Consider the following 6474-nt stretch of genomic DNA (forward strand, 5'->3'; position numbering starts at 1 on the left):
ATGTGTGTAATGTGAAAGAGTATCTACAAGGATACAAAAATACATTTTGTACAAGTTTAATTATTCAGGGTGTGAGTGTAAAAAGTATTAATCTCCAAAGCATGAAGTTACAACAGCAACTCCAAGTTCTCCACGTAATGATGTGAATCTAGCTTCACTCAGTCCTTTGGTGAATATATCTGCAATCATCTGAGGAAAAGCAATGAGTAAGGATTGTGTATCATCAGAATCCTTACTAGACCACGTACTCGAGGGGTTCACCTAAAAAAATGTTAGTGTACCACATGAGTTCAACAGGAGGAGTTTTTTAATTAGATACATTGAGAAAAATTAACAGAATTACAATAACAGGATGAGTGTTTTAATTTCTTGTTAGTTCATAAGTAAAGAGGGGTTGTTCTATTGGGGGGGAAGTTTTAGTTAAGGGGTTTTTTAAATACTTCCTGAAAACACGTGATACCAAGGGTTTTATAGTAGTGCACCCCCCGAGACCATGTACCTCCCATCGAACATTCATCAAATAGAGCATCACGACTGATGATGAATTTTTGAGAAGTAGGATCATAAAAATTATATCCTTTAGAATTATCAGAATATCCAATAAATATAACTTTTAAACCAGGAGGATCCAACTTTTTTCGCATTTCTTTTGGCACGTGAATATAATCAATACATCCAAAGGTGCAAAAATATGATACAAAAGGAGTTTTTCCTGTCCAAATTATAATGGGAATCTTACCAATAGGTGTAGTTGTGGGAAGATGATTTTGAACAAAGACTACTTTATGAACTGCTTCAGTCCAAAAGCTCTTGGATAATCCAGAATGAATAAGCATACATCTTATAGCATTGATAATAGTTTGATTCTTACGCTCTGCAATGCCATTTTGTCGAGGAAAATATGAAACAGTGAACTCATGATGAATTCTTTATTCAATACAATAGTCATCGAAGAGATTTGAAATATATTCTCCACTGTTGTCACTACGAAGAGTCTTGATAGAGCGACCAGTATGAAGTTCAACTACTTTCTGATATTGCTTGAATATGGATAAGGCTTCAGACTTATGCCTCAAAAGAAAAACATATGTAAAATGAGAGAAATCATCAATGAAGGTAATGAAATAACAATAGTGAGATTTGGAGGGAGGAAAAGGTCCACAAATATGCATATGAATGAGATCTAAAAGGGCATGTGAATGTGTAGAGGTAGAGATATGAAAAGGTTGTCGATGATGCTTGCTAAGAGCACAATACTCACAGATACCCATATGAGGACAAGCTTTAAGATCCATACCTCTGACGAGATCACAACGATGAATATCAAGAAGCTTTGCAAAATAGGAATGGAAAAATCAATGATGCCATAACTTGCAATCAAGATCTCCTGGAGCAGTAACAACATTTGCAACATCATCATTCAAAGAGAGCTCAAACAGATTACCACGTCAAGGAGCTACTGCAATAGTAGGCCCATCCTTCTCAATTCGACACTTTGTATGATCAAAACAAACAAAAAGACCAAGATCAACAAGTCGGGCAACATAAAGAAGATTCCTTTGAAGATCTGAAACATGCAAAACTCCTCGTAATATTTTGGTAGAGGAAAGGGTGCCTGTAAGATTCCTCCCTCCAGCTTTTGAGGTGTAAAGGTGTAAGAACCTCCCCATCTATTCTTGTAATTATTCCCCTCTCTGAAATAAAAGAAAGATCTTGTTTTACCCTGTTTTGGCGTGGAGAGAGAAAATGTCTAGAGAGAAATAACCTAAAATTGAGATATTCTGGATATAAAAATCTTCCTAGTGTCTAAAATGGTTTCCCTTGAAACAAAAATTCAAAAAGAACTTTCTAATGTGCATTTGGAATTAATTGAAAATATGTATAAAGGACTTAAGCCTAAGGGTCAAGATTTTCAAAAATTTCTGGATGATGGTTCATTAAGGTTTCTATGGACCAATAGGATTAATCCAAGTGTTGGGATGAGATAAAACCAAAGAATAAAAGAAAATAACCAAAAATGAGTAAATGCTCACATAAGATGAAGAGTTGACTGAGTACAAGGTTTATTAGTTAAAAACTATGAGATATTACTAAAAAGATGAGATATTTTGGAATAATGATACATTTTTAACACCTTGGTAAGGAGGGGGGAGACTTTGAGGTAGGCACCTATTTCACACATGTGGATGAGTTTTTAATTCAAAAAAATTGTGATATTTTTATCTCTCCTCTTCTGGATCAAACCAAATCAAAAAGGGAGCCAAACTGATCCAAATCTTGTCCTCCAAATTCAGCCAAAGTGAAGCTGAAAAATTCTAGAACTTAGTTGGACTCAGTTAGTGGACTCCCTCACCTATAAATAGACCCTCATTCTTTTGTATTCTCATCTTTGAGCTATACCATGCAAGTATTACATTAAAATACTCATATTTTCTATTATCCCTTAAAAATCCTCTACTTTTGGAGAGAGTGGAGCTTCTCTCTCTCTCTTCAACCATCCTTGGAGCTTTCCTTTCAACACACTAACCAATTGATTGGTTGGGAGCTTCTTCTAAGATAGAGAAGCAAGTAAAATCAAGAGGTAAGAAGTAATTTCAAGATTTTTCTCTACTATTCTCAATGTTTTCACTTCTCAACCCCTCTCAAGCTTGAGAAGTTTGTAATTAAGTATTTATAATGCAAATCAAGCTTTTCTTAAGAGTTGTAATAATGAATAATTAAGAAAAGTTTATCTTTATACTTAATTCAGGATGTTTTTTTATGTATATCTCTCTCCCGAAAAAGAATGGTCATTCTTATAACCAATTCTCTATTCAAATGATACTTGTCATTGATAAATTCTCAATTCACAAATCAAACTCTAGGCTTGGGAAGCTAGAGGTTAAGAAAATGGCTTTTTATACTTTTATGCTAATAAAATTATAGTAATCTTATGATTTAAATCCATAAATTGGATTTAAGTGTAAAAGATAGTTATACTATCATAATTGTATTACTAAGTCTTATTCTTTTAGAAAATATTAAAAATTATCAGTAAGAGCAGCAGAGCTATGGTAAAAATTTTAAGAAATTAATACATAACTTATTCTTAGGCATAATGTGAAAAGAGGAATTTCTACCATATTCTAGGATTGAATATCCTAGGCTAAAAGAATGTTTTTCATCAAAATGATGGTAAAGTAATTTTGAAGGTTTATGCATAATTAAATAATTAAGAAAAGAGAAAATTTTGATAATTTTATTTACATGATAAAAGAGGAATTCCCATGACATTTGGAATTCAATCATTTAAATGGTAAAAGTGAAATTCTTTGCATAATTGAATTAATGGATATTTTTATTCAAATTCAAAGAGAAATTTTAGATAAATTTATTTTATGCATGAGAAAATTTAAATGATAAAAGAGGAACTCCCATGACATCTAGAATTCAATCATTTAAATGGAAAAAGTGAAATTCTTGGCATATTTGAATAATGGATATTTTTATTAAAGAAAAGAGAAATTTTAGATAAATTTATTTTATGATAAAAGAGAAATTCTATCAATCAAATGTAAAAAGAGGAATTCCCATGATAAATTTATTTTATGATAAAAGAGAAATTCTATCAATCAAATGCAAAAAGAGGAATTTCCATGATAATTGAGATCCAAGAAATTAAATAGAAAAAGAGGAATTTCTGGCATAATTCAAATTAGGAGTATTTATCAAAAGTGAAATTTTGAGCATTATTGAGAAATATGAGTAGAATTGATTTTGTAAATCCCATGAATCTTTTATCAAAAAGAAGAATATCGAATATATTTCACTTGAGAAATTTGAGAAAGAATATGAAAATATCTGTTGAGAAAAAGAACCTAGGCCAAGCAATTGGCAGAAATATTAGAAAAGCCCCATCGATATCAAAAATAGAAAATGTTACTAAATGTGAAATGGATGTGGACGTGAATGAAGAGATGAGAATGAGATGTGAGGATATATGAAATGGATGTGGATGTGAATGAAGAGATGAGAATGAGATGTGAGGATATGTGAAATGGATGTGGATCTGAATGAAGAGATGAGAATGAGATGTGAGGATATGTGAAAGGATGTGATACAAATGAATATGGATGTGAATGAAGAGATGAGAATGAGATGTGAGGATATGTGAAAGGATGTGATACAAATGAATGTGGATGTGAATGAAGAGATGAGAATGAGATGTGAGGATATGTGAAAGGATGTGATATAAATGAATGTGGATGTGAATGATGAAAGATCCCTATCCCCTCCGCGCAATGTATTCAAGGATGCTAGCAGTAGAAGTAGCACTTCCTGCACGGGGCCTCGTCCACAGATATCCGGACAAGACTACTCCCTCGGTTCTTCCAAAACCGAACCTGAAAAAACTCTCGTCGAAAAAGCACGGGCGATTCCTCTAGGATGTGTTTTTCTCTAACATAGTCAAGATGATCTGACCGAACCCATAAGTATCATAGTCAGATCAAGGAAAAGACTTGGACTTGGATCATAGAGACCAACACTTTTTTCCTCATTGAGAGACACAGCCGGTTATTCTTTTCCATAGAACAAATTTTTATCCGGGATTTACTTCATCTATCGTACCATAACAGAATTGAGTTTCATTTTAGGGATCCATCAGTCCAGCAGCCTACTAACCCCATCCAGCCCCATGGGTTAACCAACCACCTAACCACTGTAGTGATGGGATCCATTTAAGAATTTGATTAGGTTTTGTCCCGGGTACCAGGGAAAAGAGTTCCCAAGCCCCCTAGCCGGATATTCATGCAAACTCAAAACTAGTCACACCACTTACACACCCAATATAAAATTTTCTTTTTCATAGATTCAGCTGTCTTTAAAACAATCATTTAATGAAACTATAGCATCACTGATCATAATCCTCCAAAATATCCAGTTGAATCCTAATTTCTAATTTTTCCTTCATCGGAGTACCTATGGCATCATTGGCAACCAGAATGCTCACCACACCAGTCCACTCAGGGGCCTTTTCGATAGTTCCTAGCTCATAGTATCCAGCAATATATTCACTTATAAAAATCTAAATGGAATCTCTATTGAAGATCAGCAAGATCGACCAACAGATCCATATAAGAGAGCCATGCGCACATCTGAAGATCGACCAACAGATCCATATAAGAGAGCCATGCGCACATTTGTTGAGGACCAGCAAGGTCAATCAACCAGATCCATCTTCGAATTCAGAAAACAACTCTTACTCCTTGTTCCAATATCTTCTACGACGCACGTGGGTATCTTCGACAACCCAGAGCCCGCCGAGCACCGTATGGTTAGCACCCTCTAGGATCCTTCACAGGTCACCTAGCGCTTCACTCATAGGCCGCTTCCTTGGTCCCTTATCCATCGTACCGGAAGCTCACCATTTAAATAAAACCGAGGCTGGTCAAGACCTCGACCGACCTTGCTACGTGATACATCTTCTGTTGACTCTCCGTCAGCTGTTGCAACTTTAACAGGTAGGTCTCCATGACCTCATTCACAAGATGGTCAAAATGCTTCCCCAACATTTTTGACATAAAATAGTTATTTAAAAACAGGTCAAATACAATTTCTATAACGAACTCTCGTCTTTCCATATTGTTTCACATCAATCCTCATTTATTTCATATGTATTCCCATTCTCATCACATCATTTTCTATCTCATCACATCTTTTCTCATTTATCCGCATCAGATCTCATCCACTCGCATCTACCCATATCCACTCGCATCTACCCATATCCACATCTCATCACATCATATGCATTCACATCATACATCAAATCTATCTCCATTTACATCACATCACATTCATTCATATCCATCACATTCAATCGTTCATATCCACCATATACATTCTCATAACCATCCCATCACATACATTCTATCCACATTATATCACATCACTTCTATCCACATCATATCTCATTCATACACATCGCATCTCATTCATCCACATCCATCCAATTGTTCTCATGAAATAAAAATAATTCCTTTATGCATCTTTTTATGCATAAAAATAAATTTTAATGAGAATAACACTTTTGAAATAAAAATAATTCCTTTATGCATCTTTCTATGCATAAAAATAATTAATATCAGTGATATCCACCATGCATATTCATAGGTGAATATGTACATGGAGTAATCAGAATATTTCTTTTAGATGCAAAAATGGTGGGAATTACTCTTTTGGAATAACATAAAAACAAACTTTCTTTTTCACAAAATTCTAAAAATTTTTACCATAACAGCTTTTGTATGGTTAACCATTTCTCATTTTTATCATTCTTCAATTGACTTAAATTAACCCAAATTAGATTCATAGAACTCTAATCTACACAATTTTTTAAATTCAAGAGAGTAAACAATAAGAAGAGTTTAATTAATATTTTAGTTAATCTTTCTAGGATTAAGAAAGGCTAGAATGTAAAAAAGAGAAGGGAGTGGC

This window comes from Cibotium barometz, chromosome 47 (assembly GCF_041138505.1).
Source record: "Cibotium barometz isolate CiBa-2024 chromosome 47, ASM4113850v1, whole genome shotgun sequence".
NCBI classification, from domain to species: domain Eukaryota; kingdom Viridiplantae; phylum Streptophyta; class Polypodiopsida; order Cyatheales; family Cibotiaceae; genus Cibotium; species Cibotium barometz.